General features: G+C 36.1%; 1 protein-coding gene across 4 annotated transcripts in view; it reads right to left on the reverse strand.

Moving 5' to 3' along the window:
• The window catches only part of ARHGAP28 (Rho GTPase activating protein 28), a 205675-nt gene that overhangs the window by 104378 nt on the left and 73465 nt on the right, over window positions 1–27832 (reverse strand). The window contains exon 2 of one of the 4 annotated variants that reach the window (XM_059409231.1): window positions 23522–23619. The exons of the other annotated variants lie outside the window; for them this stretch is intronic. The gene's annotated coding sequence lies outside the window, so the exon portion shown is untranslated. The remainder of the gene's footprint in view (window positions 1–23521; window positions 23620–27832) is intronic. 4 annotated transcript variants of the gene reach the window in all.

Here is a 27832-nt window from a genome sequence, read left to right on the forward strand (position 1 = left end):
TCACTTCTTTAAGCAGGGATCCAAATATTTCCCCCTTCATCCCGGGACAGAGTAAGGGTTATGACCTTCCACTCTTAAAATATTACATAACTGTGATCCTGAGGCTCATCCAACACTTTGATGAGATTTAATCTGTAGTTTCATACCTTACCATATTAGGATAAATAGAGCTTAATTTTCTTAAACTGTTTGTATATTTTAATTCCAAAACAATACCAAAAAAACATTACACGAAAAACAGAATGCAATTGTATTACACAGTAACTTTTGTTGGTAAAACACCATTAGGTTTCAAATTAGATTTTAAGAGCATGGTAATTTCCATAAATCCAAAGTGGCATTAAAAAAAGATTTTATTATTCCATTAACAATAATAATGGAATAAAAATTCCATTTTTTTTCTAGAAATGACTTATATTATGTAGTAATGATTACTGGAGATCTAAAACTTCTTAGAGTCTACCCTGATTTAGTATTTTACAACTTGAGAACAACATAAATACCTTAAAGTAGTATAATTCTCTCTTTACCTGTCAACTGACTTAAAAAGTCAATAATCTTTTTAAAAATTAAATAAGTAGTCTTTTATATTTATCCTTTATGGTGTTCTTATATTTATTCCCACATGTCTCTGTACCCATAACAGATCATTTGCAATCAGCTCTGAGAACTTCATTTGGCATTTCCTCTTTTTTTTTTTTTCCTTAGCACTTGTTGTACTATGTATCTGCTGCCAACAAACTCCTTTAGATTTCTTTCTGAATACATCTTTAATTCCTTTTCAATGTGGTGAATTTGTTTACTGGGCAAAGAATTCTAGGCTAGCAGTTTTTATTGTTTTTTAAGACCTTTTATAAATGTCATCCCATTGACATCTGAACTCTTTAATCTGATCAGAAGTTTATTATAATTTTTATTGAGATACTTCTAAATGTCCTTTTTCTAGATGTTTTTCATAAATGTTCTCTTTCTATGTTTTTATGTTTAATTTATGTTTAATTACGAAATGCCTACACCGTGGTTTTGTTTTTATTTTGCATGAGATTTACTGAGTTTCTTAAAATCTGTGGGCCAATGTCTTTCATCAATTTTGAACAATTACCCATTTTTCTTCTTCCTCTTCTTCCTTTTTTATTTTTGGTCCCACTCTCTCTCTTGTCTTCTTTTGAACTCCAATAACATGTATGTCAGCCATTTGATATTGTCCCAAATGCCCCTCTTGGTCTGCTTTGCTTTTCCTCTCATTCTTTCTCTGTTTTTCAGTTGAATTTCTACTACCCTGTCTTCAAGTTCACTTTTCTTTTCTTCTATGCATCTAGTCCATTGTTAAGTTCATCCAAGGAATGCTTCAAGTCTGGTATTATGTTCTTTTCATATGTCAAGTTAGTTCTTTTTAGAGATTCTATTTCTCTGTTGACATATTCATCTTTTATCCATTTTATGCAACTTTTCCTTTGATTCCTTTAACAATTATCTTTATTTAAAGGTTCTTGTCTCTTAATGTCAAAGTCTGTGCCATCAGTATGCCTTCTATAGTGATCAAATACCAGTCAATTGTTTATGGGACACATTTTCCCTTTCTTTTACTAATCCCATAATTTTTTGTTCTGTGCAGACATTGTTTTTAAAGGAACTCTAGAAAACTGGAGTTAATAGCAATTTCCCTTTTCTTCTGTCTAGTAATTAGAGTAAGACACAGATCACTTCGCTCCAATTAGGAGTTGACCTGGGTCTGGGTTATATTACAACTTTAATCAGTTTTAGGTTACCTCTGGTTCTAAATGTTTTAAATGTCCTGTGTGTTTATAGTTCCCACCCCACCACCAAGGAGGGCTTTAGGTTAAACACCATGGAACTAAGAACTCTCTCTGATTTAGAGTCTAGCCCCCAGCCTCCTATATTGTAGGGCTCTCAGAAAAAAATCTCAAGGGAGATGATTATGAGGTGTGGAGGTCCTACATTTGGGGCTTCAACAGATTCCAATCTGCTCTGCAGTACAGACAGCCATTAACAGTTGTACTGCTATCTCCTTGCCACAGCAGAGGCCCTCCACCCAAGCAGTATCATCATCAGCTGTAAAGACTCAGGGGGGAAAATATGCCCAGGGAGGGAAATGACAACTGGGCTCTGTCACCTAGGAGGAGCTCTGCCCTCCCTGAGATTTATCTCCTTTAGGTGGTGTGTCCATAGCTCTCCACCAGTTTTTAAAACATATCATGTTTACATTTATCCTTTGTTCTCTAGTTGCTATGGTGGGAAAGAGAGTCAGCCACCATGTAGTCTAGCCCTAAATGGAAGTAGAACTCCCACAGAACATTGTAAACATATCTGATTTCTTTTAACATCGTATTTGCTAATGAACTGCTAGCTCTAACCCAAGTCCAATTTTTCTAAGTATATTCCATAGAATATGTTTAAAAGATATAACTTTTGCTAAGAAATAACCTATGGGCCCTTACTGTCTCTTGTAAAGAATTTCATATATATCAATTTACTACCATACACATTACATCATTTGATCCTTACATTAACTCCATAAAGCAGCCAAAACAAGAATTCATGTCTCATTATATAATGAGGAAAACAGTTACCAACAGCAAAGTGGAGACACATAACTTCCCACTGCAATTACAATAAAATGTAAATGCTCTTCTAGGATTTCATGGCGCAGCACGTTCTGTCCTCAAACTGCTTCTGCAGTCACTCCTTATATCACTCTCTCCGGCGTTAGCACTAGGCATGCTAATCTTTTCTCAGTTTCTCTAAAAAGACAAGCTGTTTCTTCCCTCAGGAAATTTTCCTTTACTGGTTTTTCTGTCTGGAACATTCTCCTACTATTTCCATGCCAAGATGCCTCTCATCATTCAGCTCCCAAGGTAAATGTCACTTCCTCAGGGGATCTTTTCCTAGCCATCCTAAATTAGCATTCTTCCAGTTATCCGTCATCTCAGCTTTCTGCATTTCCTTTTCCCCATCCATCAACAACTTACACTTCATCTACTCACTTACTTCATTTTTGGGGATTGATTTTCCCCAGTAGAATATAGAGGAACCATGTCTGTCTCATTTACACAGTATCTGGCCAGTAACAGGAACTCAGAAATATTTGCCAGAATATAAATTCAAACCTTTCAATCCTGTCCAAATACTTTCCCTACAATAATCTTTCTTAATTTCAAAAGCCCCCTTAGGTATTACTGTATCTGTGTATGGCTATACATGTCTTTATACCATAGAAGAAATATAATATGGTTATTTTAAGAAAAACTGTGAAGCCAGCTGGCCCAGGTTTCAATGCGGGCTCTGGCACTTTCTGGATCTATGACCTACAGAGCAAGCTACTGAACCTCTGTTCCTCCACTGCCTAATCTGTAAAAAGGGAATATCAGTCACATACATGTCCTGGGGCTATTATAAGGATTGAGTTAATACATGTGAAATGCACAGCACATAGTAAGACCATGTGTTAATAACGGACTGCTATAATTTAATTTTTTAGCACACTTGTAACTAAACTTACAGTAAGGCTATAGTGGGTGCTAAAATATCATCAGGGCACTAAAATATCATAAGAAATATAATGAGATAAATAAAACTGCATTTGTCATAATTTTTCTCTGACCCAACCCCATGCCCAAGCCTTACTTCCTTAGGCCACAAAGGGCTATCTTACACAATTCTGGCCAAAGTCACATCATGGTTTCAGAGAGATCTTTTGTTTTACTGAAATAAGTGCTATCACTTTTTCTTCCTCATTCTCCCTTCTTGAAATGTAGACAAGATGACTAATGTCTCAGTAGGCATCTTGCAATGATGAGAGAAAACTCAAGAAAATTGCAGAGACAGGCCCTGCCATTACTGCATCTCAGAAATAATTTCAGATGTTGCCTATCTCTAAACTTCTCTAGAAATGTGAGGATAAGCTCCTAATTTTAAAAACAAATCTACCCTTTGTTGTTGTTATTGTTACTTGCAGTCTGAAGGACTCCCAAAGGATGTAACTGGAAAGAATACTTCATTAATTCATTTGCAATAGGGTAAGATTAGATGCCTTCTCTAACTCCACTCCTTTAAGGGAATTAGTCAAGTAAGAATAAACAGAATAAATAAATGCCTGAGTGGCTCAATCATTAAGCATCTGCCTTCAGCTCAGGTTATGATCCCAGGGTCCTGGGATCGAGACCCACATCAGGCTCCCTGCTCCATAGTGAGGCTGCTTCTCCCTTTCCCACTCCTCCAGTATACTTGTTTTCTTTCTCTCACTGTGTCTCGCTCTGTCAAATAAATAAATAAAATCTTAAAACAAAAACAAAAACGAATACATAGGCTTACTAAAAGAAGATGTGTCTAATGTAATGATCTTCAATTTAAGGAGCTACCAAATTATGTGCCTAATCCCATGTCTTGGTATGGCCTTGGTCAGTACACTCTAAAGTTAAACTTCATTCCCACTGAAGATATCCCTGTCTAAATATACAGGAATGTATTCACATTGTTCTCAAATCAAATATATTCCAAAAGAAGCAGAAAGAATATGCCAAAATCACAAAAATTTCCCCTTCCTCTTTCTGAAAAAAGGATTGAATTTTCCATTGTCACTCTCTTTGAATGATGCCAATGGCAGCTCAGCATAGTCATCTAGAGAAATCATCTTAGATCCTGACCTCAAGGAAGCCTTTGCATCAAAGCTCTTGCAAGTGAAATTGTTCAGTCTGTGGGACAGACCCTAGGCATAGTCCCCATAATGCAGTTGTTTGCCCTCTTAGTTCCCTCAGGAGGCCATTTAGGTAAAGTAAGAAGACAAATCCCTTGTTTTTAATGCTCTGGTTTCTCAGCAATCTTTGGATTCTAACATGCTTAAAACAAGCTCAACTTGGATATCTTGCAAAAAGCACTTGAAAGGCAATGGTGATAAATGGAAGCTATAGTTTCAGAGTAATAGAAGCAAGAACACAGAGCAGGTTTCTCAGGCTCAGTGACTCTGTCTTTCAGTATCATCTGGCATCCTTCATTCTCCTACCATCCCGGTTTTCTGTTCCTCTCTTGGCCTGCCTCACCCCTCTTTGGAGAACAAGGAGAAAGCTAATGAAACTATTCCATCAAAAGGTAAACAGGTCTGCCTGAACCTCTCTGTTGGCAGAAAAAAAATACAGAAAAATGTGTTTGTAGATTAGGTGGAGGCTTAAAACAGCAAACAAATCTCAGTTACTCCTCAGGGAATATCTGAAATGGTTCTGAAAGCTGGAAATTTTTCAGCTAACTGAGGTTCCTATCAGCAATTAAATTCTTATGCATGTATATATCACCTCTGAATACAAGCACGGGTCTAGAAAGGGGATAAATTGCAACCTGAAAAGAACAACTTCCAACCATTAAACATTGAACCCCAGGAATTTACAAAGGAGGAGCTTCAAATGGTACAACAAGCTCTTCGGCAAGAAAGAATGACAGAATCTCTTTTTGAGGGTAGAGGGAGGACAGCATGTTTTTCTGTATCTGTAGCTATAAAATAAAGTGAGCTCCATATGCTTGACTTTGAAATTTATGCCATGTTCTGTCTACTGCTTTACCAAGAAAAGGCCACTAAACCACATAATTAGAATACATCATTTATTTGGATATATGTAAACATTCATGAAAAAACGAGAATGTAATATTTCTTAAATTTCCCCTACGTTGGTTGAGGGAAGGGGTAAATAGAAAGTGACTGCTTATAGATATGGAGTTTCTTTCTGGCAAGATAAATATACTCTGGAATTAGTAGTGACAGTATCACAATTTTGGGGGCTGTACTAGAATCACTGAACTGTATACTTTATATTTTTGAACTGTATATTTTATTTTAAAAATTTTTATTGTGTTATGCTGATCATACTGAATTGTATATTTTAAAAGAATAAATTTTGTTATATTAGTTGTTCATCAATAATAAAACTATATGAGAAAATAATTCTAATTACTTTCTAAAATTTTGATAATTAAAAATGCTTTGACACTAACAACACAAAATACTGGTGAGGATAGGGAGAAAGAAGAATCTTCATTCATTGCTGGTGAGAATGCCAAAAACTATAGTTGCTTTGGAAGACAGTTTGACAATTTCTTATAAAACTGCACATACTCTTAACCATACAATATAGCAATCACGCTCCTCAGTATTTACCTAAAGTAGGTGGAAACTTATGTTTACCCAAAAACCTGCACATGGATATTTATGGCGCTTTATCCATAATTGCTAAAATTTGGGAATAAAGATGTCCCTTAGCAGGTGAATGGATAAACATGGTACAGCCAAATAATGGAGTATTATTAAATGCTAAAAAGAAATGAGCTATCAAATCATGAAAAGACACAGAGGAACCTTCAATGTATATTTCTAAGTGAAAGAAAACAATCTGAAAAATCTACATACCATATGATTCCAACAATATGACACTCTAGAAAAGGCAAAATTATGGAGATAGTAGAAAGACCAGTGGTTGCCAAGGTTTGAGGGGGCGTTGGGAGGGATGAAACACATGGAGCACAGAGGGTATTTAGGGCAATGAAAACATTCTGTATGATACTTTAATGATGGATACAGGTAATTACACATTTGTCCAAGCCCACAGAGTGCACAATTCCAACAATGAACTCTACTGTAAACTATGGACTTTCAGTTGATTACAATGGGTCAGTGTAAAGTCATCAATGTAACAAATGTACCACTCTGGTAAAGGATGTTAATAATAGGGGAGACTGTGCATGTGCACTACAGGTGGTATATGGGAAGTCTCTGGATCGTCCCCTCAATTTCGCTTTGAATCTAAAACTGCTCTTAAAAAAAAAATCTTAAAAAAGTTTTTTTTGTAATTTCAAATAAGTTTTAGGAATCAAAAAAAAAATCAAATTTTCAAAAGGGGCCATGGAGAGAGACACTCCTATGAAAGTCTATTGGCTGTTTTAAGCAAAGTATAATGGTCATAGATGGGAAACAGTCTTACCCATTTGACTAATAATCCTCTAAATAGGTGACGGGCTAAAATGTCTGTTTTTAAGGCAAAGGGAATCACCAAGTGTGAACATTTTAAACAAATACACAGTTTATGACTTTGATGTAGATTGATTTTGCTGAAGCTCAATCCCCTAAGTAACTAATCACATTATCCTCAAAGATAAGTTAAAATTATTAGTGGAAAACTAGTTTGGTGACACCTAATCATTGCTTAGAGGCTCATATTTTTTATTCAATTAGGAACTATGGGGGAGTGTCTATAAAACAGAATGCAAGGAAAAAGCAGCTTTCCCTTGCTCTTTAACAGAATTCTACACTTTACCTCTTCAGTGATGTATGTCATTAGAAAAGTCTTGGAGATTTATGTATTTTGTGCTTCTAAAATTACTCTTCTCCAAGAAATCTACATAAATTTCTGGAAGATTGTCTTCTTAGTTCAAAATTAAGCCACACATTCTCTCTCTTGATTAGTAATCAATTATTACCAAATTTCAGGGTATATTTTTGTTCTGTGGTTCCAAAGGGCTGCTGTGGCCAGTACTATTATGCATGACTTTCAAAGCAACTGACCAGATAAGTTCTCAATCTGGTGTCATCTGAAAGTGTGCCTCTTTGGTACTCTTGACAGTTGCTAGAATGCAACCATGTAACCTCTTTCCTTCTACATCTCTAGTGTCTATTTATTGTTGTTATTACCTAGTCATTAAATGGTCAGCCACAAAACATGAAAATGCTATTCTAGGGCATCCTTGTACTATTTTATAATTCTTTTGTCTATTGTCCTTCTCCAGCTCCAAAAATTCAATGACAGAATCACAAACAAGATCAAAGGTATAATCAGGCAGTAGCTCAGCTTCGGGTCCCATACAGTCATTCCCATGTGCATGGTCATTCTCATGTACATGGATTTTAAACAGCTAGCTGTGTGGTCCATCCTATTAAGGTTTTCATCTGGCCTTTTTCCTCATGGGGCAATAGTGTCAGCTCAACTTCAAACTATTTAGTAAAAATCCAACGTAAATATAAACCCAATTTATTAAATTCTGGCAGGAATGAATTGGCCATTTGGATGAATAATTATCCCTGATTCTCCTTTTTCACAATACATTTTCCACACTCAGACTTATTACATGATGGTTTTAGTTCTATAGGGTCCCTTGAGCAATAACAACTTTATGTTCCATTTGTTTTCATTGGCTAACCTTAAGATGGTGGCTCCTATCTTCCATACAAACAGCTTTAAATTGGAAACCCATAACTAGTGTTTCCAATGAAACAGAGGATCCTAGAGTTGGGGAGCTGAGAGGAAATTTGAGCAATGCCCAAATAAATCACATTTTACAGATGAGAAAAATGACGCTTAGAGAAATTGAGTAACTCATCTAAGAGCGCACAGAGCATACAATGCTAATTATTGAGAATTATAACTATAAATTTAATCTTCTTATATCTAATTCCATATTTGTTTTCCCTGGTCACCAGTCTCCTAATTCATTTATATTTTATATTCTTTACTCATTCACACACACAAAAAAAAACCACCACCAACAGAAAACCCAACCCAAAAGCTTCATACTTTTACATTAGACAATTCTTTTTTCCCTTAATGGATTTCTTAAAATACACATGATAATCAAATGGATCCTATTTTTATCATATGTTGAAAAGTCTATCAGTAGTCAAAATTTTCACTAAATAACAAAGAGAGCTATCTGTAAAAGTGCCCCACAAGAAAAAGATTTTTTATTACAAAATTCTCTAAAAACCTGATATTCTGCCAGTTAATAAAACTGGCAATTGTAACAGACCATATACACTGGCTATAAAATACATATACCATATATTTAAAAACAACTATGATACATTTCATCTACAATTAATATATTAGCACTGTTAAAAATAAATCACATTTTTAATTTATCCATAGGCTGGTATATCATGATGTATTAGCATTTCTTGAAATAGTGTCAATAATTCACATCTTTTATTTAAAACCATTCAAAGAAGTAGAAGCTGAATTCCATTTGCTCAATTTTCCTTGTGGCATGTAGAGACATTTCCCAAGTATAACAGCCAGGTTAAAATAAAATAATAAATTCTAAATTCACATTTTTATTATTGTTGCTATTGTTAATCATCATCATCGACATCTAGTTAAAGGTAATTTCATTTGGTTCTCTACCTCACCCTCTCCAATTTAGTCTTAACATTGTTCATCATAAGATAAATTCCTTTAGCAAGCCATTAAGAGCCTGCAGTCAGCGCACTTTGCATACTCTAAATATGCCATAAAAACAACTGTGAGAATTAAGGTCCTCAAAGTCCTAGTTACAGAATGACAGGGAAAGGCACTGACCAGTAACTTGAATGCCCATGTTAAAATGTGAACTTTGGAAAAACAAGAGCTGTAAGTTCTACAAAAGAGAATCAAATAACTAATTTCATAATGGTTGACACCTCATGTGGTGGGGGCTCTTGTTGCCATTGCCTCTGAAACTACAACATTCAAGATGAATAGCTTTAGTACTTCAGTACCTAATCCCCGACAGCAGACAGACAACTATAAATCCCTGATCAATAGTTTATACCATGGGAAATAGAGTGATTTCTTTTCTGTCATTTTACAGGAAGCTTTTTCTTTCTAAGAATAACCCAACCAGGAAGTTCTCCCTCTTTTAAGGCTTCTATCCACTCCTTTCCAGTAACATTATCTTCTTTCTTTACCAATAGTTGGGATTAATTATGATAATCAGTAATTCCCTGAATAGACTCTTGTGCACAAAACTGGTGAGCTTGTGTAAAGAAGAGATACAAATGACACAAAGGACTTAGGTCTTCTATTTTATTGTGTTTGCTTTCGTTTATTTAAAAAAGAAGCTGACTCTTCATGGTTTTTCATAAATGGGCAAGAGTTTTCATTTTTGCTTTCATTTTCCTTGCAAAAGCTCCTTCTTTAAAGCAAAAAGTAGCAGATTCTGCTTAACAGAATATCTGTGCTTCAGTAGATTATAAAATAAAATTCTACCAGGGTTTCTGTTAGCCTATATAGAACCATTATATGAATTCAATAAAGTCTATCCTCTCTGAAAAAATATGGCTTGCCTAATGGGTCAGAGCTGAATCTCTGCCCCACCTGACCCTTTGGCATTCTTATTCAATAAATAACTTGTACAACTATATTCACTGACCTTGAATTTTACTAAATGACTCAGTTTCCCACTTATGTCCCTTACAGAATTATTCTAGGAAAATGCCACTCTCCAGCCAAAATGCTAAAATCACATCTTTTACAACAACAGCAGCAAAAGAACAGCGTTCTTAAGTTTTGGATAATGTGGATATATATTAATTCATTAAGGAAAAAAATAATAATTATGGGAAAGATTGTGAATATTAGTAATGGTTAATGAGTAACCCTTTGAGAAATATGATTTTTCACAAAAGATTTTATTGGTGTTATTATCTGTGACAGAAAAAAAAAAAGCACTATGTTTTTCTCAAAAGAAAGCATAAAAAAAGCATTATAATAGAAAAAAAATTGTAGTGTTAAACCTCCAGGACAATGGTAAGTGAAAACTTCCCAAGCCTCTCCTATACCTCTGCACTTCCAAACATAATAAGAAGGGATACATATGCTCTGTTGTACTTCAAAGTATATTTGGATGTACTTAACAGACATGTATTAAAGGACCACTGCAGAGCAAACTCTTAGAAAATGTTTACTGAATGAACAGTATAGACTTTGCAAAGGAATGGAAGCTAGGACCATTTCCACATCTGAGGAATAGCCACATGATAATCAACGAATTCAAAAAGCATATAATCAACCGGTTCAAAAATGATACCTGCCCCTCTCTTTTCTTTCCTCAAACATTTCCTTCTCTCTAATCTACCAAAATAGTTATTAAAAGCATTAAAAATCTTTCATTTTAAGATGTTTTACTCATTCATTCAATGAACATTTATTAATTTAACAAATTAAGTTTTGAAGAAACTTGGAAAAACATGACTCTAGTAGTTGTAGCAGCAAGAAGATTCAGGATCCAGGACTATTCTTCAAGTGGCCAAATACCATGGAATTTTTACAGTGTGATTAGACTAGTACTTTCTATTATATTTCATTGAGTTGATAATTCTTCCTTCTTGAAACATTAGTCCAGTGGCTGATAATTTTATGTTGTGAAAAATTTCTCAGAGAACTTGATAAAATGCATGTAACTGGGCCCTACTCAAAAATTTTCAATTCAGGTTTGGGGAAAGACCTGAGTATATGTATTTTTACAAACTCCACTCCCATGCTTATCCTCAGGAATTCTGGTGTCACTCATTTGTAAGTTACCTATTTGTGAGAAACACAAATCTGTCTTCTAGCAAGGCCATTCTATCCTGATTCTCATTAAACGCTTCCAACCAGTACTTCTTTGCCTATTTTCTGAATCCTCTTTAACCACAGATCCTTAAATATTAGTATCTCTCTCAAAGTTCTTCATACTCTATGTATCTATATAGATCCCTCCCCTTCAAAAAAAACTTTTCCAATGTCAGAGTTTAATGTTAACCTATATATTAATATCTTCCCAGTCCTTAACTCCATTCCTGACTACTCTCTCAGACTCACCCAAGGGCCTACTGGTCATCTCTACCTAGATATTGCAATGAGATTTCAGGACAATGGTATCCTCAACCACACATCCTACAGATTAAAGGCTAAATGGCTCTCCCCACACTTTCCCAAAGCTTGGAGTCTTCCCTCCCCTCCTGACTTAAGATCCACCTTAGGTGGCCTCTCCCTAAGCAAAGAACTTCTCAAACCCATTCTGCATTCCTCTTAACCTGGGCTAATGGAATTCTGAGCATACTTTTATCAATGCACTTACTGGTAATTCTATGAAAGACATAAAAGTAATTTGTATGTGAATGCTTTCGAATTCACATGAAGATAAAGACCATTAAACTAGAATATTTTTTCTATTCAGCTTCAACCTTCTTACCAATCAGCCAAAATGTTGGCTTGGCAGCAGAAAAAAAAATACAAGGCTTTTGCAAAGTATCCAAGAATTTAATCTGAGAGTGATTTAGAGGTGAAAGTGAAATAGGAAACGTGTAAAAGGAACAAAAATGTATTGCTGACTACAATATGATAATGATGATGATGATGAATAACTTAACCAATGTTTATTGAGTACCTACTAGTACTAGGTATGAGGCTCAAGGTGCCAAATACCATAAGAGTGGCTGGGTGGCTCAGTCAGTTAAGCATCTGCCTTTGGCTCAGGTTATGATCCCAGGGTCCTGGGATTAACCCCCAGGCTGGGCTCCATGCTCAGCAGGGAATCTGCTTCTCCCTCTCTCTTTGCCCTTCCCTCTGCTCATGCTTTCTCTTATTCTCTCTTATAAATAGAACCATAAACCACAAAACCTAACACTCATTGAGATTTCTAGTAAGGACAAATAAAACCCAAACAAATACTGTATATATTCATGTATGCAGATGTGCAATTAAAAATTCATAAAGTGAGGGACACCTGGTTGACCCAGTCGGTTAAGTGTTTGCCTTTGCCTCTGATCATGATCCCAGGGTCCTGGGATCAAGTCCCACATCGGGCTCCTTACTCAGTAGGGAGCCTGTTTCTCCCTCTGCCTGCTGTTTCCCTTACTCGTGCTTTCTCTCTCTTTCTCTGACAGATAAATAAATAAAATCTTAAAAAAAAAAATCATAAAGTGAGCTTCCATTTCCAACCATGAGAGACCAAGAGGGTTCAGAATTACCTTCCTACTGTAAACAACTAGGAAAGTGGGCAAAGAAAGGAAGCAATTGTTTTTAAACTTTAAAAACAGGCTATGCAGGACTGTGATGCCAGGAGAAAGTAAACAAATGCAATGAGACTCCCAGTGGATATGCCTATCTACTTGGAGGCAATTTCACAGAGAAGGAGATCCTGAAGATAACCCAGCAGCTGTCTCACAGAGGTAAAAGAGCAGATATCAAAACTCAGAAAGGCTGAGTCAGCTAGAATTTGCTTGTCAGAGTACCAGAACGGCTGGATCTATGAAGTGAAATTGCTTCAGGAACTGGCATAGGGGTCCCCTTGACTATTTGGTTAAACACCTACCAGGGCTACAGAAGTTGAACCTTCACAATGGTAGGTACAAATTAACTCCTGGGAAAAGAACCAGCAAGTTTTAATACAAAAAAATTTCCAGACTTCAAACAAGGTTAGCAATGTCTGCATGTACAGTGGTGAATATATTAGAAATATATCAGGTGGACTTTTGCTTTCACGCATGACAAAGTATAATACTTAACATTAGCCAGAGTAAAGAAAAAGAGTACACAGGACATACAGTAGAACCCTTAGAAGTCTCATGTCTTACTAGTAGGATTAAAACTACTCTAGTTGGGGCGCCTGGGTGGCTCAGTGGGTTAAGCCGCTGCCTTCAGCTCAGGTCATGATCTCAGGGTCCTGGGATCGAGTCCCGCATCAGGCTCTCTGCTCGGCAGGGAGCCTGCTTCCTCCTCTTTCTCTCTGCCTGCCTCTCTGCCTCCTTGTGATCTCTCTCTGTCAGATAAATAAATAAAATCTTTAAAAAAAAAAAAACTACTCTAGTGAGAGGTAGACTAGACACTAGAATGCACTGGCTTTCCCTCAAATCCACAAACAATGGTTTGCCAAAATAAATCTGTGCAATCTTTAAAGAAATACAATAAAATTTAATAAACCACGTCTAAAATTTGCAAGTTCAATTGGCCAAACAAAATTAATAGATATGAAAAAGGAAGAAAAAAGTGACTCATAACCAAAATAAAATTGGCCATAATAAAGACACAGGGACAATGAAATTGGCAGGAAAAAAGGTCAAAAGAGCTATAATGAAAATACTCAAAATACTTAAGGACTTAAGATATGAACATAATGCACAAAGAAACAGAAGATACAAACAATGAAATTTCTATAAGTAAAAATACAACATGTGAAATAAAACATTCATAGAATGAATTAACAGTAGATTTGATACTGGAAAAAAATATCAGTGAACTTGAAGAGGCATCAATAGAAACAGCATAAACAGAGGTGCACAGCTAAAAAGGAGTGAGAAACAATAAACCACAGCCTCTATGACCAACAGGAAGATGTCAGGTGGTCCACAGCCTCTATGACCAACAGGAAGATGTCAGGTGGTCTAATAAGTTTATTGCTTCCAACCAAGATGAAGTAGCAGGAACCAGATTTACCTCTGGCCTGAAATGAACAACATACACATACACCCACACACCCACCCACACTATTAAAAGATTCTCAAGATTATTAAGTGATGGGAGACTAAAAACAGTGATCACAAGCACAGAAAACAAAGAGTCCTGTAATAGCCCCAGGTTAGAGAGAGCTATCAGGCTATGGTTCCCATAACAGGAAACCCAGCTGAGGCTGCTGGTCTCTCAGAGTTTAAGAAATGCAGCTGAAGTCAAGGAATCTATGGAGCTCACAGAGTAGGGTACTGAAGAGTACCTGGTACTCTCCAGAGGATTCCACTCACGTCTTCAGTTTTCATATATGGAAACTACCACAGGCTAGAAGTCACCAGAGAATAGGATCCCCAGTAATCACAGAGGGTAAGGAATAGTTTGTATTCTCAGCAGACAGAGTGAAAAAGCTCATGGTTTACAGGACCTTGGATAGAGTACTCAGAAGCATTTTATCTCTACCATAGGGATAACTCTCCCATAGAGTAAATGCTACTCTCATCACACCCAACAAATTTTAAAAGCAAGACACCATAGTTTTCAAGTGCCAGAAAAAAAAAATCAAAAATATTTACAAAAATATAAAAATATCTGGTCCCAACAAGATAAAATTCACAACATTAATTACAATTAAAAAAAATCATCAAGCTAGCAAAGGAGGAGAAGGCTGTGGCCAAGAGGAGAAAACTCAATCAATACAAACAGATGTAGAAATGACACAGGTGATAGAATTAATAGATAAGCACATTAAATAAGTTACTACAATTTTATCCTGCATGTTCAAGAAGCTAGGGGAAAATGATATGTTGAGTGAACAGAGGGAAGATTTTGAAAAGACGCAAACAGAATGTCCAAATTTGATGAAAACTCTCTAAAGTCCCTGATTTTAAAAGCTCAATAAACTCAAAGCATAAGAAACACACAGAAAACTATGGTGGCACATCATAATCAAATTGTTTAAATCAGTGATAAAGAAAAAAATTCTTAAAATCAGAGTAAAATACAAAAACAGCATGTAAAGAGGAACGAATAAAAGAATACCAGATTTTATGTCAAAAACAATGTAACCTAAAAAAAGCAGAGCAACATCTTTTAAATACTTGAAGGAAAAACTATCAACCTACAATTGTATACTCAGTGAAGCCATCTTTCAAAAATTAAAGAGAAATCAAGTTTTCTCAGGCATAATAAAAATCATAGATTCATGAGCAGCAGAACTTTCTTTCAAGAAATGTTAAAGGAAATCCTTCAAATGGAAGGAAAATATCTAGCAAAACTTTGATCTGTACAAAGAAAAGAAGAACATAAGAAATGGTAGTTACACAGGTAAATATAAAAGACTTTACCTTATTAGTTAAGTCTCCTTAAAGGCTAATAGATTGTTTAAAACAGAAATAATGTTATTTCATATTAATAATATTAAAATTAATCCATAATATATGTTATCAAGTAATACTTAATTGAAGGTAGACATAAGAAACAAAGATTAAAATATGTAGCTTAGGGACGCCTGGGTGGCTCAGTTGGTTGGGCAGCTGCCTTCAGCTCAGGTCATGATCCCAGCATCCTGGGATCGAGTCCCACATCGGGCTCCTTGCTTCGCGGGGAGCCTGCTTCTCCCTCTGCCTCTGCCTGCCATTCTGTCCGCCTGTGCTCGCTCTCTCTCCCTCTCTCTCTGACAAATAAATAAATAAAATCTTAAAAAAAAATATGTAGCTTAAAGCAAACACTAAAACAACACAAAAGATCTATTAAATAAAAAATACCCAATATATCCAAAAGCAGCCCCCAAAATGAAGAAAAAAGGATAAGAAAGACAATTATACATAATATAAAAATAGTAAATTTACACCCAACCATATTACATTAAAGTGAACATAGTTCAAACTTCCAATTAAAAGACAAAGATTGTCAGATTTGGTTAAAATCAAGACATTTAAAAGCACTGTTGACAAGAAACACACCTCAAATATAAAGACACAGTTTAAAAGTAAAAGGATTTTAAAAATGTCATGCTAAAAAAATAAAATGAAAACTAGATGGCTGTATTAGTAACAGAGAAAGTTGATTACAGAGCAAAAAATATTACTAGAGATTAATAAAAATCATTTTATAATAGCAAAAAGGTCAATCAAGAAGAAATAACAAGCTTAAACTTTTACATACCAAATAACAGAGCATCAAAACATATAAAGCAAAAACTGATGGCCAGCAGAGAGATAGACAAAAATTAGAATTACAGTAAGAGATTTCAAAAACCCTCTTTCAACAATGTGTAGAACAAGTACAGAGTAAATCAGTAAGTATATAAAACACAACTTACTTAACTGAAAATTACAGAACACTCTATCACCAATAGCAGAATACATATTCCTTTCAAGAGTACATTTACCCATATAGATTATATTTGGTCCATATAACCAGTATCAATAAATCAAAAATAATTCAAGTCATAGAAACATATTCTTTGACTACAAATGAATTAAATTAGAAATCTATAGCAAGAATACATGTAGAAAATCCTCACAAAACTAAAGAACACATTTCTAAATAACCAATGGGTCAAAAAAGAAAACAAGATGAAATTATAAACTATGAGAGTAGTAAAAATACGTTAGGACAAAAGTTGTGGGATACAGCTAAAGTTATTTATAAGTTATTTATAAGGAGGAAAATTTATAGCATGAAACAGTCATATTAGAAAAGAAGAAAGCTATCCAACCAATGACTTCAGTTTTCATTTTAAGAAAATCAGAAAAAGAATAAATTAAACCCAAAGTCAGGAGTGCCTGGGTGGCTTAGGCTTAAGTGTCTGTCTTTGGCTCAGGTCATGATCCAGTGGTCCTGGGATCCAGTCCAGCATCTGGCTGCCCCCACAGCAGGAAGCCTGCTTTTCCTTCTCCCACTCCTCCTACTTGTGTTCCCACTCTTGCTGTATCTCTCTCTGTCAAATAAATAAATAAAATCTTAAAAAAAAAAAAAGTAAGCAGAAAACAGGAAATAACAAAATATGAAAAATAATAGTGTAAATCAATGAAACCAAATGCTTGTTGTATTAAAGATCAATAAAATTAACAGACCTCCATCCAGATATAATAGGGGAAAAGGGAAGAAGACACAAACTAGCAACACATACAAGATGAAAAAGGTGACATCATTACAAACTTTACAGATATTAAAAGAATATGGAAATATTATAAACAACTTTAGGCCAGTAAGTTCAACAACTCAGTTATTAAAAAAAAAAAAAAAAAAGATTTCTTATAAGACACAAACTGCCAAAGCTCACTCAAAAAGACACAGACAATCTGAATAGTCCTATATGTGTTAAGCAAATTGAACTTGTAGTAAAACATCTTCCCACAAGGACAACTCCAGGTTTAGATGGCTTTACCACAGAATTCCACCAAACTCTGAAAGAAGTAATTACCAACTCTACACAAATTCTTTCAGAAAATTAAATAGGAGGAAACATTTACAAACTCATTCCATAAGACCAGCATTACCCAAATACCAAAACAAGACAAATACTACAAGAAATGAAAACCACAAACCAAAGCCCTCCATGTGCATAAATGTAAATATTCTTACAAAATTTACCATGTCAAATCCAAGAATATATAAAAAGGATAATACATCATGACCAATTGGGATTCATCCTGGGAGAGCAAGGATGATTTAACATTTGAAAATGGTTAGTTCGTTTAATTCATCAAACTTAATTATCTTTTAATTATTAACAGAGTAAACATTGAAACCACGATTATAGAAAGAGATAGGGGAAAACCATTTGACAAAATCCAGTATCCATTCCTATAAAGAAAAAAGAAAGAAAGAAAAAACAAACAACAAACAAAAACTTTGCAAATTAGGAATAGAATTACCTCAGCTTGTAAAGGGTATCTAGGAAAAACTAATATACCATATTTAATGGTAAAAGACGAAATGTTTCCCGCCTAAGATCAAGAACAAAGCTGGACGACTGCTCTCACCACTTTTAATCAAGATTGTGCTGGAGATTCTAACCAGCACAATCAAACAAGAAAAAAAGAGAAAAGATATCCAGATTCGAAGGAAAAAACTAAAAGTATTTGTAATGCAGATATCATGATAGTCTAGGTAGGAAATCCTTCAGAATATAGAAAAAAGGTCCTAAAATTAATAGATTAGTTCAGCAAAGTAACAAGATAAAGATCAATATATAGTATTTTATACAATATATAACATATAATATAAAAAAAAAAACCTGCATTTCCACATACTAACAACGAGTAATTAGAATCAACATTTAAAAACAATACCATTTCCAAAGCATTAAAAATGTAAACTACTTAGGATGATAAATCTGACCAAAAGATGGGAAAGATCTATACACTGAACTGAGAGAGATTAAAGAAGACTTAAATAAATGGAGAAATGTAAGCTGTACATGGATTGGAAGATTCAGTACTTTAAGATATTTATTCTCCCCAAATTGATCTATTGATTCAATACAATCCCAAAGTCCAAACAGGCTTTTTTTTGTAGAAACTGGCATGATTTCTACAGTTGATATGAAAATACAAAAAACACAGACTAACCAAATGACTATGGAAAAAAAAACGAAAATCAAAACACATATATTACCTAAATTCAAGACTTAAATAAAGCTACAAGAGAAAGCCATATAATATTATGATCAAACACACTAAGATCCAAAGGAAGAGAAGAGAGCCCCAAACTATTCACACAAATATTGCCAACAGGTTTTCAGCAAAGGTGCAAAGGCACTTCAGTGAAGGAAAGAAGAATCTTTTTAATAAGCAGTGCTGAAACAAATGAAGACCCATTTTTAAAAAGAAGGAATAAAAAGAATTTCCATCCATATCTCAGACTATATATAAAAATCAAATCAAAATGGGTCGTATAGCGCACCTGGGTGGCTCAGTCAGTTGGGCATCTGCCTTCAGCTCGAGATTGAGTCCTGCGCTGGGCTCCCTGCTCAGTTGAGAGCCTGGTTGTCCCTCTCCCTCTGTAGGCTGCTCTGCCTACTTGTGCTTTCTATCTCTTTCAAATAAATAAATAAAATCTTAATAAAAAAAATAATTCAAAATGGGTCATACACCTAAATGTCAAACCCAAAACCTTTCCAAACTTCTTAAAGAAAACATATAAAGGGTGCCTGGGTGGCTCAGCCCATTAAGTGTCTGCCTTTGGCTCAGGTCAGGATCCGAGGGTTCTGGGAGGAGTCCTGAATTGGGCTCCCTGCTCAGTGGGGAGTCTGCTTCTCCCTCTCTGCCTCTTCCCCTGCTTGTGTTCTCTCTCTCTCTCTCTCTGTCAGAAAAACAAAATATTTTTTTAAAAAAATTTAAAAATATGGGAAAACTTTTGTGACCTTGAGTTTATGTAATAATTTCAAAAGCAAGACACAAACAACATGGTCTGTAAAATAAAACCTATATAACCCGGACTTAAAATCTGCTCTTCAAAGGCACCGGTAAAAGGATGAAAAGATAAGCTATATTTTATAAGAAAATATTTGCAAATCACAGACCTGATTAGATACTTGTACCCAGCATATTCAAGAATTTTCCAAATTTAGTAATAATAAAACAACTGAATTTTTACAATGAGCTAATGATTTGAACATTTTGCCAAAGAAAACTGTACACATTGTTGAGAGAAAAATGAGATGTTGTATAAACCAAGAAGTAATACTTTCTCTAAGATACCATCCCTGATCTTATAAGATGAAAATTCTCTACCAACGTATATACTGCATTGACTTGAAGCTATGACTCACCTAGTTTCTAAAATGAAATTAGAAATTACGTTAGATTTATTGTGACATCCTCCAGCATAGGTCCTCACATGATGTCTGCTTTACCCAAGTACATATTAAATATATAAAGATGGATGAATAGTAGGTATATAGGGAAATTCCTTTTTAATTGAAAGTTGTATTAAAGAAACATGCTTCAGAAAATTATTTTAGGGGTGCCTGGGTGGCTCAGAGGGTTAAGCCACTGCCTTCGGCTCAGGTCATGATCTCAGGGTCCTGGGATAGAGCCCCCGCATTGGGATCTTTGTTTGGGAGGGAGCCTGCTTCCCCCCCTCTCTGCCTGCCTCTCTGCCTACTTGTGAACTCTCTCTGTCAAGTAAATAAATAAAATCTTAAAAAAAAAAAAAAGAAAGAAAATTATTTTATAGGTGTAATCATTTTATAATTTCTTTTATGTGCTCTAGAAAATTCTGAATTTTATTAAACAAAATAAATAATTCTTCTTCCTTCCAAGTTTAATGCTTTTCCTTTAACTTCAGGTTTCATTTAAAAAAAAAAAAACAAAAAACTTGTTTTTATAAACCATTATCTGAAGTTAATCACTGTTCTCTAATTTCCTCTCTCTCACAGACCTCCAAATTGTAGAAATCAGTTCCAGGCAGTGCCAGCTCTCAAAAGATAACAGAGCTATGCTATTATGGAAGAGAAAAGGAAACAGAAGACTGGGGAAAGGGAGAGGGGGAGAAATATCATGTAAAATTTCATGGAAACCCAGAGTTCTTAAGCTGTATGTATTGTTCCAGAGACAACTGCCAGGATGATTCTGGCCTCAGACAACACTCTGAAGCCTTGGCTCTGAGAGCATCCGGAGGACAGAGATCTAGGACTTGACAGCCATCTTTTCTTTTCCAATCTCAAAGTGACAGAGAACAAATGCCAAGAAGCATCAAAGTGATCAAGGTTTTTTCCATTTCTAAAGTCTTGCTTCAGGTGGGGCATACCAATGCCAAAAGGGGAGGGGGAGGAGCTGTCCTCCCAAAACAGGACAGATTCTGAAGTGGATATATCTTACACAGAAACTTAACCTTGTATAACACCTGAACCCTAACAGACAAACAGGCAGAGACCCATTAAGCCCCGAAAATCTATTTACTTTCAATAAATATTTACTGGACATAGGTATATAAATTTGGCCCCTCTGCTGAGCTCTGAAGGCTGCCTGGATAAACCTTATTTTATTGCCATTATCAGTTTCCAGAGCTCTCTGCCAGCAGCCACCCTGACTATTGTCTGTTTCTTATTTCCCATTTGCTATTTGTTAAATTTAAACTTTTACATTAAATTCGAATGAAAAGTAAAATCACAGATTTCATGTGTGTCGAAAAGGAAAAAGAAATACAAATAGGAAGATTCAGAATGACATGGGACTTTCCTCCTTTCATTCACCAAAGGTCCGATGGGACTATATTAGACAGGTTAACCTGCCAATCTCATTCTTTATAAGACCAATAGGATATTACAATTAGATATTTTTGAAAAGCAACAATAAAGCTGAACTTAACAGAATTTAGAAAGAAAAAAAGAGAGAAAAACAGATTAACTTTAAAAAGAAAATGTAGTGAAGGAGCACCTGGGTGGCTCAGTAGGTTAAGCCTCTGCCTTCAGCTCAGGTCGTGATCTCAGGGTCCTGGGATGGAGCCCACATGGGGCTCCCGGCTCAGCGGGGAGTCTGTTTCTCCCTCTCTCCCTGCTCACGCAGTCTTTCTCTCACACACACACTCACTCTCAAATAAATAAACAAAATCTTAAAAAAAAAAAAAAAAGTGTAGGGAAATGGTTACCACTGAATTTCTTAGCCAGCATGACTCCTTATCTTTTCTGAAGAAAATGATTAACATGTAAAAAAAAAAAAAAAGTTGTTTTCAAATGAGCAGTTATTGACTTAGAGGAGAAACATCTTTGAAGGCAGCAGGGCAAGAAGCTTTTAGAAGAAAAAAGATTGATCTATAAGGAAGGGGCCAGTGGGGACTGAGCAAGGCAGCTAAGGGGCAGGAAGGCACAGGTTCAAGCATAGCAGAAATCCTGTTTTTCTCAGTCAGGAATTCAGAGAGGGAGGAAGATTTTTAATGGAGAAAGGTAAGCCCATGTGGTCTCTGTATTCTCTGAAAAAATGAATATACATATGTGGGTATTTTTACCTATACAGAGCTATCTGGGTGTGCACATGTGTGTACTGTGCTACCATTTATCAAGCACTTCTTTTTGGGGAGAGCATGCCAGCAGAACTTGCTGGCTATGTATTCCTAGGGTCTGTTACTCTTGTACCTGGACCGTTCTAAGAGTTATTAAATAAATGGGATACTGCCCTTGCATGCTGCTATACATTTTGTTAAGCACTTCTATCCATCCATTTACCAGGCTGTCTCCAAACACAGAAAATGCCTATAGGCCTTAGGTATGATAGCCTGGCTTTGCCACCTGCTATAATTTGAATTTAGACTCTTAGGTTACAAGTGAAATATAAGGGTATAACTGTCTCTTGGCTATGTGTTGGTTTTTTTAAAAATTAATTTAATTTTATTATTTTTCAGTGTTCCAAAATTCATTGTTTATGCACCATACCCAGTACTCCATGTGATACATGCCCTCCATAATACCCACCACCAGGCTCATCCAACCCCACACCACCCTCCAAAACCCTCAGTTTGTTTCTCAGAGTGCACAGTCTCTCACGGTTTGTCCCCCTCTCTAATTTCCCCCAACTCACTTCCCCTCTCCGTCTCTCAATGTCCTCCATGTTATTCCTTATGCTCCATAAGAGTGAAACCATGTGATAATTGATTCTCTCTGCTCGACTTATTTTACTCAGCATAATGTCTTTCAGTTCCGTTCATTCTGATGCAAAAGTTGGTTATTCTTCCTTTCTGATGGAGGCATACTACTACTCCATTGTATATAGGGACTATATCTTCTTTATCCATTCATCTGTTAAAGGGCATCTTTGTTCTTTCCACAGTTTGGTGACTTTGGCTATTGCTGCTATAAACACTGGGGTACAGATGGCCCTTCTTTTCACTACATCTGTATCTTTGGGGTAAATACCAATAGTGCAATCGCAGGGTCATAAGGTAGCTCTATTTTTAATTAAGGAATCTCCACACTGTTTTCCAAAGTGGCTGCACCAACTTGCCTTCCCACCAACAGTATAAGAGGGTTCCCCTTTCTGCACATCTTCTCCAACACTTGTTGTTTCCTGTTTTGTTAATTTTGGCCATTCTAACTGGTATAAGGTGGTATCTCAGTGTGGTTTTGATTTGAATCTCCCCGATGGCTAGTGATGATGAACATTTTTTCATGTGTCTGTTAGCCATTTGTAGGTCTTCTGTGGAGATAATCACATCCAAACAACGGCTATATGTTTTAAGACTTTCCTTAGGGTGTCCCAGGTGGTGGTCTGGATCCCAAAAGTGCTTAGGGAGCCCCAACCGATAAATATCTGGTCACCCCAAATATCTCCTCTCACCTTGAGGGTTGGGCTACAGCAGCTATCCCAAGAAGAAGGTGGGACGTGACCAAGGACAGGGTCAGTGAACTACATGCAACAATCCAGTCTCCAGCTGCCTTTAAAAAAAAAAAAAAAACCAGCTTTACTGACATATAGCCACTCCCACTTGCTTGACTATAATCTATGGTCACTTGTAGCTTCAGTGGCAGAGCTGAATATTTACTAAAGAGATCTCAGGGATCACAAAGCTGAAAACATTTACATCTGGCCTTTTAAAGAAAATCTGCTGATTCCTGAGCCGGAACAAATGAATGTGTTCGGGGCACGTGTTGGCCGCCTACGACATGGTAAGAAAAATCCTCTGTCTTCCCCAGATCAAGAGACCAGACCATTTCCTAAGGAGCCGGGGCTGTTAGAATAACACACTCCACATTTTCCCACTGGAAGCACAGGCTGTGTCCTCCTGGAGCTCTGAGAAACTCTAAGACCTGACTCTCCTTGCTGGACCTTGGGAAGAATGGGAAGCTCAGTTAAATTTCCTGCTGGTTTTTTTTTTTTTTCATACTCTGAGTCTGAATCCTTGTACTCAGGTCCATTCATCTAGGGAGAAGAGTGCTCTGAACTCCACTCTTTGATTCAGATAGTCTTTAATAAAATAACTATGCAGGAAAATATACTAATGGCAGTCTGTGAAAATAAGATTTCAATGCTTCAGTTGATTTCTTCAGAAGACCTGTTTAAAAACTGTTTGACCCACTTCTGTGCATTTATGAAAAAGTGTAATTGAAAAGTTAAAATGGTCATGTGATTTTTAAATGTCTTTTTACATATAGAGAGAGGTTCAAATTCTACTGAATGAACAAAAAACAAGATTTGAAATAACGGTCTAATAAATTAGACCCATTAGTAAATCTAAGGAATGTATAAGAAAAACTGAAAATCAGAGTGAAGTTTTGATATCACAACTTAAGGAAAATAATGTATTCCTCAATGAAATTACTGAAGTATAGCTATGTCTTGTAAGGGACCCAATAGCAGCACAATATCATCAGCCAATGGAGGGTCAAGCTCCTCCTGGCAGGACTGGTTAATTCCAAGACCCCTCTGCAGTTCACAGGACTGTTACCCCCATGTTCTTATTACATGCCAAAGGTCAATGAACCCATTTTCAAAAATGACAATTTCTCGGGGTGCCTGGGTGGCACAGTGGGTTAAGCCGCTGCCTTCGGCTCAAGTCATGATCTCAGGGTCCTGGGATCGAGTCCCGCATCGGGCTCTCTGCTCAGCAGGGAGCCTGCTTCCCTCTCTCTCTCTGCCTGCCTCTCCATCTACTTGTGATTTCTCTCTGTCAAATAAATAAATAAAATCTTAAAAAAAAAAAAGGGCAATTTCTCTAAAGTGTCTGAAGTCAGGCAAAAACATTAAGCAAAAGCCACTGGGATTTACTTACCACATTATGAAGGAAAAAAATAGATTTGAACAAAACCTGCCACTCTATTATGAAACTGAGTTTGTGGGGAAAAGCAGAGGGGCTGGGAGAGGAATACTCATTGTGTGAAGTGAGATAGGCTGGGAAAACCAAGAATAAACTTGGCAACTATTTTAAGAACAATTAGTTTTCCATATATCTATTTTGTAACATCTCAAGTTTAGGATTGCACACTGTACACGTTCTCTTAAAGAGAAATATTGTTTGACTTTAAGTGGAAAAATAGCTTAACGGTGTTTGTTACCTAATATTTTTGTTTTTCTTTCCTAACTGAAAATGAATAAAGAATTAATACAACTAATTTCATGATTATGTAGAATTCACAAAATATAACCTCTCTCTCCCCTTAATAACCATTGTACAAATGACCTCATAGAGGCTTTAGCAAGTAATCCAGAACACTCTCACAACAATGAATGAACAATGGGTGTAAAATTTTCCATTTATGTTGTGAATTATATTTTCTGATGTCCTTCTTAATTACCCTTACCCTTCATGAATCTAGATGAGTCTCGATCAAATCCTCAGCATATTAGAATGAAATATACATCCTTTACCGAGGAAAGCAAACAGAGGATAACCTACCACATTTTAAATGTCACTGCCAAGAAACACATGCTGTGTTTTACAATTCACAGTATGGCTTCCCTTGGAAATGAAGTGGGGGAAGGAAGGAGAGTAGAGAAAGTCATTTAAACAGTTTCCAGAAAACTGACTGCAATTCTTTATTCTCTTCCACTCAGCAAATAATCTCCAAAAGCCTACATTTCACTTTTCTTCCACACTGTTTCTACCTCCAAATTTGCTCATTTCCTTTGGGCATGGGAATACAGAAAGAAGAAGGAAAAATAAGCATGAAATGAAACAGGTATATATATGAGTAGCACCCATGGTCTGAACACTTGAAATTCAAAGAACCACTAAAGAAGCAACTTCCCTTATTCATCATTGCTTTGAGCATTAAAAAACCTCACCTACTCTCACATGCCATGGTCTTCTCTGTATTAAAATTGTGTCCCATAACAAGTATGGACCATGTACTTTATGGTATTTTAGGGTTTCACATTTATCACTTTTTATAAGTATTTTAACTATGAAAAAAGGGAAACCCCAGATGTTAAGTGACTTGTCCAAGGTGACTTAAAATTGAATGGTCTTTCTGGAAAACATGTAGAAAGCTTTTGTACCCAAAATGATCAATATTAATGACACAAAAATCACCCAGAAAAACTGAGGCATTCTTTTGAAGATCCTCATTATGTTCTGCTTAATGCCTAAAATACAAGTTTGAACCAGGTAATTATAAGCATCAGCCTGGAAGCAGCTTTTAAGGAACAGATTTTGTGCATAAGTAGATGGAAACTGGCTAGGTAAGAGCCATTTCTAAGGAGAACTACAACACTATGTGTCTAATGAATTAACCTAACAACCTATAGTTGAGAAAGGAAGGAAGGGATTGCAGCAATTTATGTACGAACAGTGGAAAAAGTCTATGATTTGATTAAGGAAGGAGGACCACACAATTTTACAGAGATCATGATTACCACACCATTAGGTTATTTCCCCTCCACCTCTTGTTTAGCCAGCACTGTAAAGACTAAAGAACACTAAAGATGAAGGAGAGCAATCTGACACTGTGAACCTATGCTTCTCTCTTGAACTGTGTCACTCCATAGGGAGTGTTCTGGAATGCTGTGGGAGAGCTTTTTGATAACTGCAATGACTGGGACTCTTGCTGGTATTTAATCAGCAGCGCCAAGAATGCTAGGAGTCCTACAATGAAGGAGATAGTCCTATACCAAGAAAGAATGGTCCCGTGTCACACATGACTTTCAAATACCCTGCTGGATATTAACCACAGCTGAAAGACCTGTTTATAGTTGTTGAAACCTAGAGTCTGATTCAGTGGAAGTCTTTTTTATATACTGAATTTTCCAGCAACACAATTATAGTGTCAGTTGATGAAAAACTGCACTTTATTTGAATATTCAGCATTCTAGAAATTCATGTCGTGTGCAGCAATCCAGCTCAGGTAGACTGGTCTCCACATGCAGTATCCCTATCCATAGTACTTCTTTGTATCAGAGTAACCATTTGACTCCTTCCTTGTGTCATCTCCTTTAGTTGCTTCTCAATGTTGACATATCAAAATACTATATAAAATGCAGTTCCATTTTTCTCTTTATATTACAGTTGGGCTATTATATTGATTTTTAAATTATATGCTTTGGTATGTTATCTACAAATATCACCTAGGGATGGTCAAGGGACAATGTGTCTGATAGAGTTGACAACAAGGGCTATCGACAATTTTTTCTTTTCTGGAACATCTCTCACTCCTGGCTTCTGTAACAACGCTAACTCCTTGTTTCCTCGAACAATCATCTATTTCCCTGGCTCTTCTTGTGTCTGGCTCTTCAATGCAGCAATGTTCCCCTGAGTTTCACCCCTCTACACCCCTCTATTCTTACTGATTTATCTCTTCCTCTTCTATGACTTTGACCAACATTTACTTGCCAAACTTCTCACAAATCGAGAATGTAAGTTTTCCACCCCTTTTGCTGAATTTCACACCACATTTTCAGTTGCCCACTGTGTACTACTTGGATTATCTACCAGTGCAGTCCCTCAAATGCAACTAGCTCCAAAGAGAGCTCATTATCTTCCCTGCAAATCTGTTCCTCCTATATTCTCGTTTTTCTTGGCTGGTGGTGATATACTTTACCAAGTCTGCCAAATTAGAAAACTGGGATCATTTTAGGCCAGTTCATCATTTTTTACTCTCCCAAAGCAATTGTTCACCAAAGCCTACTAAATTATCCTGTATCTTGAATATTTCT

Source organism: Mustela nigripes, chromosome 8, assembly GCF_022355385.1.
Source record: "Mustela nigripes isolate SB6536 chromosome 8, MUSNIG.SB6536, whole genome shotgun sequence".
NCBI classification, from domain to species: Eukaryota; Metazoa; Chordata; class Mammalia; order Carnivora; family Mustelidae; genus Mustela; species Mustela nigripes.